This window comes from Schistocerca cancellata, chromosome 6, assembly GCF_023864275.1.
Source record: "Schistocerca cancellata isolate TAMUIC-IGC-003103 chromosome 6, iqSchCanc2.1, whole genome shotgun sequence".
Taxonomy (NCBI): domain Eukaryota; kingdom Metazoa; phylum Arthropoda; class Insecta; order Orthoptera; family Acrididae; genus Schistocerca; species Schistocerca cancellata.
This window is the reverse complement of record NC_064631.1, coordinates 693,411,984-693,426,132: the sequence shown is the minus strand read 5'-3', so window position 1 is coordinate 693,426,132 and position 14,149 is coordinate 693,411,984. Positions and strand designations below refer to the sequence as shown.

At 39.2% G+C, this 14,149-nt stretch overlaps 1 protein-coding gene and 1 long non-coding RNA gene across 2 annotated transcripts in view; one reads left to right on the top strand and one right to left on the bottom strand.

Annotated features, from left to right (window-relative positions):
* The window catches only part of LOC126191564 (neuronal acetylcholine receptor subunit alpha-10-like), a 253,654-nt gene that overhangs the window by 150,732 nt on the left and 88,773 nt on the right, over positions 1 to 14,149 (bottom strand). The window lies entirely within an intron of this gene.
* Positions 6,772 to 7,156, top strand: LOC126191565 (uncharacterized). Its single transcript, XR_007538370.1, has 2 exons — positions 6,772 to 6,908; positions 7,116 to 7,156. It is a non-coding gene; the product is annotated as an uncharacterized LOC126191565 (long non-coding RNA).

The window sequence follows — 14,149 nt, the reverse complement described above, 5'->3', positions numbered from 1 at the left end:
GCCTAATGTGCTACCTTGTGGAACCCCTTATACTGATGTATTTTGGTTCTGATAAGTGTTTTACTAAATGATTAGATCTACTTGAAGTATGTGTTATCTCTACTTTTGTACGCTATCTGCTAAGTATGTTCGAAACCAGTCATTAGCTACATCTCTTTTTCCTAATGCTTCTAATTTATTTAAAGAATTTCTTGTCGACTGTATCAAAGGCCTTAGAAAGATCCATAAATATGCCTGTGACACACTCATCTTTATCAAGATCATCAAATACAACTTTTGTGAATTCTACTGTGGCTGACTCCGTATTTTTGCCACTTCAGAAACCAAACTGTGATTCGCTTAAGAGATTGTATTTATTCAGGTAATTCATTAATCTGTCTTTCATAATTGCTTCCATTTTTTTGAGAATGGTGACAGCAGAGAAACAGGCTGGAAACTTTCTATGTCTTCTGCATTACCTTTCTTAACCACAGGTACAACTCTTGCCTGTTTTAGCTGCTCTGGAAATGTCCCTGATGTGAAGGATTCGTTTATTATATTTGTTAAAGGGCTTTGTATAATGTCTATGCATTGTTTCAGTACACACATTGGGACTTCATTTAAGCCTACTGACTTTTCTCGTTTTAGTTTTTGAACAGTTTTACGGACTTCATTCTCTGTGGCTGGAAGTAGCATCATTGTATTTAGTGCAAGATTGTTTACAGGTGTTATATTTGCTTTGTGCAATTTTTGCTGTAACTTCTCTGCAGTACTTGAAAAATGCTCATTTACATAGTCTGCTAAGTGTTTGTGGGTCATTTATTGTTTTATCCCCTTCTCTTAGCAGTATGTTATGCTGTGTTTGTTTGCCTCGCCCCATTTCCTTTTTTATAACATCCTACACTGTTTTGCTTTTATTCTCTGCATTGTATATTATTTTGTCATTAAATGACTTTTTTGCAGCAGTCAGCACCTTCCTATAGATCTTTTTGTATCTGTGATAGAAATTTAAGGATGCTGGATCATAGCGACTCTTTTTCATGGAACTGAGGTATTTTAAGTGTTTGGGAGGACTTCTTAATGCCTGCTGTTATCCATCTGTTTTTGTGAGATGTTGATACAGACATGCATACTTTTGGAAATGCCTTTTCAAGGTTCAATTTAAGCAATGTGGAGAATTTAGAGAATTTCATATTCACATTGGTTTCCTTATACGCTTCATCCCAGCTTTGTTTTGCTAGTTCTTTTGAAAAATGTTTTATTTTCATTTCTGATAGATGTTGTTTGTAGGCTTGTAGTTTAGGGAATGATTCGATGCCTGATTTTACTGTTATTTGACAGAGATGGTCTGATAGTCCAAGATTTTTCAGCTACATCACATTTTTCCCTGTCAATATTTGTGGCCAAATGGTCAATTACTGATGCAGTGATTGTAGTAATCCTTGTTGCACTATTGACCAATAGGGACATTCCAAAGCTTTGAATGATATTTATGAGGGTGCTCCTGGATTCATTTATGATATTAGTCTTGATGTTAATGGCCCCATATAGAATGATGTTGACCTTTGTACTTGAGACTTTAGCTAGAACTTCTGTTAATTTATTGAAAAAAGTGTCCACAATACCACTGGGAAGTCTATACACACACAAAATGATTAATTTTTTGGTGATATTAAGCCCCATTAATAAAATAGCCGATATTTCAATGTATTTGTCTTCACTTAATGTACAGAGGTCATGTCTTGATTTGAACTGTGTTCCTTTTCTGATATAAATGCATGATTCTCCACCACTTGAAGCAGTCCTGCAGTAAGAGTTTGCCCTTTCATACAATGATAATTCTACATGTTGAATTTCTGTGTCTCTACACCAGTGCTCAGTAACTATTGTGCAGTTCAAAGATTTGGTCTCAAATTTCAATAGTTGTTTTATTTTTTATTCATTGCATGCTTTGATGGAGGACTGTTAAGTCTGGGAAATGCCCCATGTTACCCTTTCCAATTTGTTTTTCTTTGTGATGTCTGGTATGTGTGATATTTAGAGTGTTAAAATCTGTCTTGTGAATGATTGTTTTAGTATTTTTTAAACTACTGGAGACACTTTTTAAGCAGGGGAATTTGCTGTCTGGATTTATCCTAAAAAAGACCTACTTTTCCTACCAATGACAACAGGTATTTGAACATGTGTGGCCCAAGACCCACCCCCTATACTTTCATGAATCAGCTGTACCAATCTTCCCTTCTCAGTCCTGTTTAGGTGTAGGCCATGCCTAGTGAAACCCCAGGCACCAGAGAAATATGATCAAAGTTGGCTGTCCTCAGAGCCATCCCTAACCCCACATTAATTCACCTCACAGCTCCATCAAGGTGTGGTCTATCCTGGAACAGTTCAACAAAGTGTACGTTGGTGCCATGAGTCAGGGAAGCTATCTTGTCCAGGTCACCACCTATGTCATAAGCCCCATCCCTGTCCAAATTGTTTCCTGCCCCACTCACTATCACTATATGGTCCTCTTTTGTAAAGTCCTTACATAAAGACCCTAGATCCTCTATCACATGACTTAGTCCTGCATTTGGCTTGAAGATACTGGTCACCTGTTACGCTGCCCCTAAATTTCCTGTAACTGAGGGCCTACACCTCGCCTATGGCTACTACCTAGCAGCAGCACTTTCTTCTTCATAACACTTTGTACATTCCTAGGCTTCTTGGCCTCAGTTGAAGTGTGCTGCACATTTCCTCCTCGTTCCACCTGAGGCTCTTCTCCACTTAACTCTGGCAGTTGCAGATACCTGTTTTTGGTGTTGATGATAAAACTGTCAGATCGCGTTCTCTTTCTTCCTATCCTCCTACCAGCTGCCAGTTCCCAACCACCCTACCCCCCCCCCCCCCCTATTTTCCTTGTTCGTTATGAGTTCCTTCCTTGATTCCTCCAATTGAGTTTGAAGGGCATAGATTTTCCTTTCCTGTTCCCCAATCAAAATGTTCCTACTGCATATTCTGCAGTTCCAGGAGAGAGCCTCTTCTCCCAATATTCTCCCCGCTGCATCTTCCACAGTGAAAATATTTCCAAGACTGGCAACCAATCCCTCTACTCACTACCCTATAACAGCTCCCACATTTCTCACTCATGGTCAGTTTCTAAAGAATAATTAAGTTTAAATGATGTTTTAAATTTGTCAAGGACGCGATATTGGCTGTATGTAAACAAAAAAAACGACACAAGGGTCATATGTGTGGTTGTTGTTGGTTTTGTACTGATTCAGAGACACAATGACAGAAGAATGAAGTAGTAATTACTTTGCTTTTAGAAAATTTACGTTATGAAGCGTGTTTGTTCAGTTTTTAAACGTTTATAGCTCGAAAAATTTAGGCCTAGATCGCATCTATCTAACTAGTAAACAGTACGGAATGTGTTAGTTAAATACGATTTAGAAACGTTTAATTAGGCTTTTATTGCGACAATAGACACTGATGAAACTAGTAGCTGTCTTTTTTAACGAATTTCACGCTATCAAGAAAACTTTAATATAATTTTTTGTGTTTGTCACGCAAAATTTCGGGTTATGTCGCGATTATCGGAACTTCAGATAACACGAAGTTTATTCAAGAACAAGCTCTGCTGGGACGCTAATATTTAGTTGTATGACAAGAACAGACACTACAGCAAGTATACGAAACAAGGAAAATTTAAATTTGACACTATTTCCTCTTAAATAAGTTCTTTTGGCGGACAAAGAAAATACCTGCGATTTCACTCGGCGGCCATCTTGTATGCAAACACCAAGTATCAGATATTTCTATTTTCGGTCGAAGTTCCAACAAGCTATGTTACGTGGTAGTGTCACATCATGCGAAAGTTACTTTGTCCTTAAAGGGAAGTACCGGTGAAATTTCAAGCCGATCATAAAAAAATCACAGGGGGCTGAAAATTTGTTTAGTAATATATCTTGGCATTCTGAATTAAGTGAGTAAATCCAATTTGCTAAACAAATTTTTTTTCACACTTTTGGATGTTTGAGTTATGAAACAAAATTATTTTTTCACACTCTTATGTAGAGTTGTTGGTTATCACGGCATGTATTCCCAAGAAAGTTTGAGCCAAAAATGTTTAAAAGTGACGGAGGAGTAGTATTTTTTCGTTTCGGCCATTTTGATTTTTTCTAAGATATTGTATAAAAATTTGGTTTTTATAATACCTGAGAGAAATTTAGCTACAATAGAACTACTACGAAGTTATACAATGCCTGGCCCAGTATGAAGGAAAAATAAGTAAAAGACGATTTGATACGTTTGGTGGCAAGTGTCATGGGCAACTGAAGGACACTATGAAAAGAAAATGCCTGAGTATTTTTTAAAAGAAGTAATATATAGATATAAAGGTGATATAAAGGTACATACGAACATACTTTTCGATATGATTGGCATTCTACAGGTGCAATAGCGTCAGATAATTATAATTTATTATTTACAGAATACGAAAGATGCAATATATCATTGCGCTTCTGATGACAAAAATCCTCAGCATTCACACTGCACGAAAGGACAGTCAACATAGTGTTTTTATCAGTCAGTATTGGCAAAAGAAATTGAGTATGGATCTCTTGCTTCTAATATAAAAACACCAATAAATCAACTTTGCTTGAACAAAATACTACCGCTTTATACCTGTTTAACTGACGATTCACTATTAACACGAAATGCTGGATGTCTAACTCAAAATGTTAATGAGAGTTTACACGGTATTATATGGAATAGGCATCTCAAGGAGACCTATGTTTTTGCAGTGAGAGTAAAAGTAGCGGCTTCTATCAGTTTTGTGAATATAATGTTGGATCTCACAGAGTTCTTTCAGAAATAGTGACAAAATTTGGACTTAAATACGCTTATGAAGCAGCACAAGCATCAGAAAGAAGGCACAAAGTAGCATCGCAGCAAGATGAAGTGAAATATTCGAAAAAATACAAAAAAAATTCGTCGAAAAATTAATTTTGCCAAACATCAAAGAGAAGAAGCTGTATCCGAATGTGATGCTGTAACCTACGGGGCCGCATTGTTTTGATGTAATGGCGTATTATTCACTAATATACGGTGCAAATGCCATGTGATATATAAATTGAAAATAAAGAAAACAATTCTCAAACGTATCGAGTCGCCTTTTTTTAATTTTTCCTTCATACTGGGACAAACATTGTATAATGTCGTAGTAATTATATTTTACGCTAAATTCTAATCATGTATCATAAAAAGAAAGTTTTGTAATTTATCTACTCCTTTCGTATGTATATAGTGTTAAAAAGGTCACAATACTTCATTTTCTTAGAAAAAAATCAAAATGCCGAAACAAAACATTTTACTGCACCGTCACTTCTACACAATTTTGGTTCAAATCCTTTTTGTGAATACAGTCAGTGATAACCAACAGCTTCACGTACGGGACTGAAAAAAATAATGACTTTTTCAACACCCAAAAATCCAAAAATATGAAAAAAGTTTTGTTTAGCAAATTAGATTTATTCAGCATGCCAAGATATGTTTTGAAACAAATTTCCAGCCCCTTGTGATTTTTTTACTATCGGGTCGAAATTTCACCGGTACCTCCCACGTGCAGGTAGTTAACGTTACAGGATTAACTTTGCTTGGCTGTAGCAGCTGCAGGGGAACAAGCGTCGGGGGAAACAAAGTACGGGCGATTTAGGCTCACGGTCATAAAGTATCCGATCGGCGTGCCCCTGTGTTACGTGACATTGTGTGCAGCAGCAGTGAATTTTTATCTGTTTGAAGCCCCCCGGGCAGCTTACACGCTTTCCGACAGTCTGCCTATATTTCGATTATTGTTTTCTGTTTTATTTCACAGTAAAGCTAATTTTTCAGTAGGCTTATTGTTTCATTCCCTGAAACGCTGTGCCTATGCATGCATGTGTTCGCAGATGTGCCGGCGATACAAAACTCTTTTTTTTTAGCAGTTTGTTGGCCATGGAGAATATATTACCGGAATTAATTTAGCAATTAAGTATCATCCGTTTACCTTTCTCGATCCTTACTCAATCAGTACTGCGCTCAAATGCTACATCGGCGACTCAGAAACCATCTTCTTGGTATGATGAGGTATCAGGTGGCAGTAGAACTCAAATTTTGTTGAGGGTGCGCCGGGCAGATAGCAGGAGGTTCTACGACATTTGTGTAACGGAAAAGTGGGTCGAAAGTGGGTATGAGTTTGATCTGGAAGAAATGGATGATAGATACAGAAAACATAAATATGGAAGACAATTTTATTTTCAGTCACAATCGTTGGCAATTTGCTATTGCGATTGAAAACAAAATTGTTTTACAATAACTAACAAACACTAATTCGCTACCTTAAATAACTAATATAAACACAAAGGTGCACAGTTAGATAGAGCAGTGAATAACGTCAGCAGGAATCGATAACTGGAGCTACAAAAATCACTAGGAGGTGTCTATGATGTGGGTAACTGACTACGACATTTAGTGAAATGTGTGTCACGCTGGTAACGAAGGCAAGATTGAAAAAATGTTAAAAAATGAACAATTAATCTAACATCTCACACCGATTAGAAAAGTGTTGGAGAGGATGAAAGGAAATTTCAAGCGGTACTTAAGGAGAGCCAGATTGCGTTTTAAAATAAGGTGAAGCTCCCAGAGACACTGTTATACTATACCCATCCCTCGATGAATTTTTCGATATGTGTGTCTGAAGCTTTGCTACGCGGCCGAGCGCGGCCAGCGATGATACAGAAGTGACTGCAGTGCTTCGACCATAAATATAATAGACTGGCCCTGACGTCATTTTCGTGGCTCCAACATCTCTGGGCTGAAGTCACGTGAATGTTGGCAAAACATGGTTGTTTCGTGTTGCGCTTATGGCTGTACTCAGCGTTTTGTCGGGGAAATGGCATTACATTTCACGTGTAAGTGTGTCTAAGATAGTGCAGATGCGTTTATTGAAATCTGCTGAAGTGACTTTTATATGTTTTTTACACTTGAAACAGAGTATCACGTAAATTAAAGTGTTGAAAGTGATGCCTGTAAACTCAGACTCATATTACATTTTGGAAAGTATCTGTGATGATTCGGTTACAGAAGTAAGTATAACTGTTTCTCGTTCCTACTCATAGGTTCTGTAAGGATGAAAACCGAAGGCAGCTTTGGATACAGGCCTTGAAACGGAAAAACTTTAAGCCGTTTGCACATACGCGCCTTTGCTCGAAGCACTTCGAGGAGAAGTGTTTTGATAGGTTAGTTATTATTTACAATGTATATCTATAATTTGTATTTACAGTGTCTGTCATTTTTAAACCTAGGCTCCAAAATTATTTTCTGAAACTGCAAAGTCTCACCTTTCATATAAAATATCATTTTTTTTAAACTAATAGTTTAAACTTTTGTAAAAATAGTGGGAACTGAACCTTTGAAGTCCACCTAAAATTGATACTCTAAAATGGACCTGCTCCTGAAGTAAACAATTTTGACACCTATAATTGACATAATTCCCATAGCCCATTTTCTTTTATAAGTGACTAAAGCTCGAAACGTGGCGAATACAATGTTTAAAGTTTTGACACGAGCCCACTCTTACTGTTTAAAAGAATTTTAACGACATTTTACTATAATTGATAGTTTATAGTAATTTTGTCCCACTGCCCACCAGAGTGGTGTTCGATGTACTTGTTAGATTTTATAAATGGTACTTTGAACAAATCCAGGTCAAATGTAGTTCTGGCATAATTTTCCACAAATAAGAAAGTAGTTTTTGTTGGAAGCGTTTGGCAGTCGATTGAGAAATGTGGGGAAAATCCGATACAAACATAAGATGGCAGACCGCTGATTTGAAATCCCGCCACGTTTTGCCAACAGTCACGTGGTTTATGTTGGAGCCACACCAGCCGTATAGCTTCTGCACAGCAAGGCCAGTCTACTAGTATCTATGGTCGAAGCTGCAGTGTGTGTTAGCTATGTACTCTCTGGTAGTTAGGGACGCTTATTCCATGGAATATCAATAGGGGTAACGCTCGTTTCAGATTAATTCCCGCAAACGTGACGTCATTTTGATTCACACGCAATATGGACGACCGCATGATCGGATATCGACTTCGTGACAAAGAATATGAATGTTATTGCTCCGTGAATCACATGCAGCAGTTTAAGCTTTCCCCTTTGGTTCCTGCCTAACCTAGGGTGTCCATTCGTCCCGTTTTTCCCGGGACAGTCCCGTTTTTTACCAAAATGTCCCGCTGTCCCGAAAGTTTTTTTGGGGACGCTCAAATGTCCCGTTTTTTATGATTCCGCTTGGATAGACTATTTTACGCTACTGGTTGTTTGACTTGGTATTAACTGCACAATTATTTACGCTAGGAAGCGTGTGATGACTTTCAGCATACCCCAAAAATATACCGAACTGTCAAAAATTGCAGCTAATTTTAAACTCACTACAGGTTACGAATAACAACGAAGATTCATCTCTTCTTTAGAAGATCCACTGAATCCGTCCTTTCGGTCCAGAGATACTCTACACCACTGATACTTGCTCTCTGGCTTTCGTCACCACACTGTTAATGTTTTGCACTGTGCAATCACTGTTTCATTATGCCAAAACGAAAGTGTAATTTTAACAGCGATGTAAAAAACGAGTTTCCTTTTATCACTGGTAGTGGAGAAACTATAGAATGTATGTTTTGCAGATCAAAATTTGCTATTGGTCATGGTGGAACGTATGTTTTCGTTAGTGAACTCTCTGTGGTCAGACGAAAAAAAAAAAAACAGAATGAAAGCTGAAACAGTGAGGGCCTTGCTCAATGTCAAAACACACTTTAATGGTGTATCGTGTACTGACTTTTATGATACAATTTCAAACGAAAATGCACTTCTAGAGAAAGTACATAAAAGTGAAAAGTACGGTGATAGTGTGGCAGAATAATTGAAAAAAGTGATTTGGGATCATCTGAGCGCACGTTGTAAAAGTAAACTTGTATGTGTATTAAATTTAGTCAATACAATATTTATGTCCCGTTTTTTTTCTTCATTGTTCCAGGTTTTTCTCAAATTTATTTTAAATGTCCCCTTTTTCAATGAAAATGAAATGGACACCCTAGCCTAACCACACATTCGGAAATCACTAAATATTAATTTCAACCTTCATTCTCAAATCAGACGGATCGTAAATAACACTGAATATTCCAAAACAAACACAATGCGATCAAAAGTATCCGGACATCCCCGAAAAAATACGTTTTTATATTAGGTGCATTGTGCTGCCACCTACTGCCAGGTACTCCATATCGTTCCACTGATTTTGGATGAGCTTTTTACTCTTGGCTTTGTCTGCGTACTCACATATGTTTAACATGTTTCGCATGTCATGTTTAAAACCGCTGGTAACAGGCCGAGGTCGATATATAAAACTTTCTCGTAACGTTTCCTCTACGAGTGCAGGAGACATTTTCAGAGCTAAAGCGGCGAACAGCAACCACAATTCGCGAGATCGCAAATATATGGACAAAGTAGAGGGCCCTACTCTCCATCACGTGATGTCGGCTACGAATTTAGCTTCAGTAATGCCAACATTCTCGACTGAAAGTAATCGATCGTCACTCTTATGTTGCAACGCTAACTTCCAAATTTTATCTAACTTAACTCTTTCCTCTTTTCTTTTCAAATTGTTAGGTATTTATAAGTTTCAATAGCCTCTATATACATGCGCGCATGATAATGCGATGTTTGCGATATGACGCTCGTCTCACTGAATTGTATTTCATGATCACCCTCTTGGTAAACATGTTCCGCTACGACAGATTTATCTCTACGTCCCAGGCGGCAATTGTTCCTGTGTTCAACCAGACTGGTGTTCACACTCTTTTCCTGGTACCAATATAAACCAGTCCACAACTAAAAGGAATTTTATATACATCCGTGTAGCCAAAAGATGTAGTATTATTTCGCCAATCTTAAACATTCTTTTATCTTCCTTGTAAGTCTGGAGGTAGTTTCCACACTTACTTGTTCAACAATTTCCCAAAGCGATCTGTAGTCTTACTGATGAAAGGAAGGAAAGCTTTCCCCTTAGGCAGACTTTGTTACTCGTCGATCCTGATGCGCTTCCCAGAGAGAAGTGCTCCACCTATCTTCTTGTAGAACAACCATTCTTCTTGAACGTGCACCTTAGATGTTCAGCCTCATCTTTTAAATAAGCTCACAAATTTTGTACGCTCTGTCTACCAAGGTTTTAATGACACCCCTTTTTTGTTGGTAGTCGTGATTAGACTCTTTACGAAGGTAACGGTCAGTAAGAGTGACTTTTCTATATATGGCGCAAAGTTCCGACTCCTCGCTTGATAACAGACACATTCAAAAAAATTCAGTTGGCCGTTATTCTCCCTCTCCATCGTAAACTGTGCTTTCGGATTGATACTATTCATATGTCTCAGGAGGGTATTCAACTCCGCTGCATCATGTGTCCATACTACGAAGGTATCATAGACATAGCGGTTCCACCTGGCTGGGGGTCTGCAATGTCCGTGTCCTCAAAAATGTGTGTGAATTCCTAAGGGACCAAACTGCTGAGGTCATCGGTCCCTATCAAAGACCTCCATAAGCAAATTGGCCACAGTCGGAATGTGAGGACTGCCCCTATTCACCCTGTCAGTCTGTTCATAACAATCATTAATGTCCTGAAAATAGATTGTGGCGAGGTAGTGTCCGAATAACTCCACAATATCTGCTGGAAAAATATCCGCTATACATGAGCAGTTTCATTCATCGGAATCATGGTAAATAATAACACAACATCAAAACTAACAAGGATATCACCTGGACCCACGTGTATTTCTTTTAATTTTTCGACGAAATGATATGAAATGATAGTTCGATCAACATAAAAGGTTGCAGCAACGAGGCAACGTGCCTAGCTAACTCGTGAGTGAGAGATCGTATAGCACTCACAATAGATACAGGCTCCCAGGTAGATGCTATTTTTCTTGACTTCCGGAAGGCGTTCGATACAGTTCCGCACTGTCGCCTGATAAACAAGGTAAGAGCCTACGGAATATCAGACCAGCTGTGTGGCTGGATTGAAGAGTTTTTAGCAAACAGAACACAGCATGTTGTTATCAATGGAGAGACGTCTGCAGACGTTAAAGTAACCTCTGGCGTGCCACAGGGGAGTGTTATGGGACCATTGCTTTTCACAATATATATAAATGACCTAGTAGATAGTGTCGGAAGTTCCATGCGGCTTTTCGCGGATGATGCTGTAGTACACAGAGAAGTTGCAGCATTAGAAAATTGTAGCGAAATGCAGGAAGATCTGCAGCAGAAAGGCACTTGGTGCAGGGAGTGGCAACTGACCCTTAACATAGACAAATGTAATGTATTGCGAATACATAGAAAGAAGGATCCTTTATTGTATGATTATATGATAGCGGAACAAACACTGGTAGCAGTTACTTCTGTAAAATATCTGGGAGTATGCGTGCGGAACGATTTGAAGTGGAATGTTCATATAAAATTAATTGTTGGTAAGGCGGGTACCAGGTTGAGATTCGTTGGGAGAGTCGTCAGAAAATGTAGTCCATCAACAAAGGAGGTGGCTTACAAAACACTCGTTCGACCTGTACTTGAGAATTCTACATCTACATCTACATCTACATTTATACTCCGCAAGCCACCCAACGGTGTGTGGCGGAGGGCACTTTACGTGCCACTGTCATTATCTCCCTTTCCTGTTCCAGTCGCGTATGGTTCGCGGGAAGAACGACTGTCTGAAAGCCTCTGTGCGCGCTCTAATCTCTCTAATTTTACATTCGTGATCTCCTCGGGAGGTATAAGTAGGGGGAAGCAATATATTCGATACCTCATCCAGAAACGCACCCTCTCGAAACCTGGCGAGCAAGCTACACCGCGATGCAGAGCGCCTCTCTTGCAGAGTCTGCCACTTGAGTTTGTTAAACATCTCCGTAACGCTATCACGGTTACCAAATAACCCTGTGACGAAACGCGCCGCTCTTCTTTGGATCTTCTCTATCTTCTCCGTCAACCCGATCTGGTACGGATCCCACACTGATGAGCAATACTCAAGTATAGGTCGAACGAGTGTTTTGTAAGCCACCTCCTTTGTTGATGGACTACATTTTCTAAGGACTCTCCCAATGAATCTCAACCTGGTACCCGCCTTACCAACAATTAATTTTATATGATCATTCCACTTCAAATCGTTCCGCACGCATACTCCCAGATATTTTACAGAAGTAACTGCTACCAGTGTTTGTTCCGCTATCATATAATCATACAATAAAGGATCCTTCTTTCTATGTATTCGCAATACATTACATTTGTCTATGTTAAGGGTCAGTTGCCACTCCCTGCACCAAGTGCCTATCCGCTGCAGATCTTCCTGCATTTCGCTACAATCAGTGTGGGATCCGTACCAGATCGGGTTGACGGAGGAGATAGAGAAGATCTAAAGAAGAGCGGCGCGTTTCGTCACAGGGTTATTTGGTAACCGTGATAGCGTTGCGGAGATGTTTAACAAACTCAAGTGGCAGACTCTGCAAGAGAGGCGCTCTGCATCGCGGTGTAGCTTGCTCGCCAGGTTTCGAGAGGGTGCGTTTCTGGATGAGGTATCGAATATATTGCTTCCCCCTACTTATACCTCCCGAGGAGATCACGAATGTAAAATTAGAGAGATTAGAGCGCGCACGGAGGCTTTCAGACAGTCGTTCTTCCCGCGAACCATACGCGACTGGAACAGGAAAGGGAGGTAATGACAGTGGCACGTAAAGTGCCCTCCGCCACACACCGTTGGGTGGCTTGCGGAGTATAAATGTAGATGTAGATGTAGCCCGGAAGCTTTAAGTGGTGTCAATAGCGGCCGTGAAAACTTAGATTGTACGATTTTTCACAATTGTTTGTACTCATATTTCACCTGTATCTCAAGCGAATTTCGCCCTGCAGTTACATTTTCACACGGCTCAAAGCTTATGACGACGCTTCTCCTGAACTATGTGCTGTAAAATAATATAATTTTGCAGATACATCCAGTGATATACAAGGTTACTGTCAGCGAAATGTGTTATAAATAGAGGTGTTAGTAACGAAAAAATAAATTAAAACGTCTTGTTTCGTGCCGCAGTTTTACAGCATGAACACCGAAAATGTAGTAATTTCTCCTTTCATAATTATGTGAGGACCTTCAAAGGGGAACAGTTTCGTAAAGGCTTTGAAATTATGTGTAAAGTTTGTTGTAAGTTTCTAAGCGCTCTCATTCTTTAACAGTGGATGACTAAAGCATGGATATTCGCGCGTCTGCAATGCTTTTCACCCTCACCCATTTCTAGATAGGTGGTTCTTACCCCCACAGCGATGATTTCTAGACAGTAAGTGATATGTGTACCAAGCCTGAATCTATTCGACCCAGTGATTTAAGAGAAAATGTGGAATATATACACATACATACTTATACAGTGTGGTCCATTAAAACGTTTCAGCGCACACAATGAAATTTAATGAAAGGGTTCACTCGTTCGTGCTTTACTGATCTTTACTACAATACAAACTGGACACTACGGTAACGAAAAACCCGATACTACCGACCAGGTAAACATAATTCGTGACTGACCAAGCATCTAACAGAAGGTTAAATGGTAGTTGTATGCAGTTGAGTGACTGGATATCTCTATTGTTTCCAGTTCACGTAATAACAGTGTAAACAGCAATAAGTATAGCGTTCGTTGCACTATAGTACGTCAGTCACACCGCGACTACGGTCAACGTGCGGTTCATGCTTGTATCTCCGGAAGTGCAATAGCAGCGCGTTTCTCTTATTTCAAGCGTCAACTCGCTTTGCAATTTCTCGTGATATAACTGACGTACTGCGATGCAACCAACGCGATTCGTATTGTGATTTTATTGATTTTGTAACGAATAATACGGGCTGTTCATAAAAATACATAAGTTTGCATTGAAAATGCTTACGTTTTAGAATGTTTCACAGTATTTACTTTCATGATCCCCTGCCTTATTTTCATACCTGTGAAAGTCGGTTTTCGCTGTCTATTGTTGTTCCAGAGATAATGGCACTGAAACGTTTAAGTGGGCCATCCTGTATACGTACATCCATATTTAGAATACTTATGGATATCATTCTTACCTTCAGCGC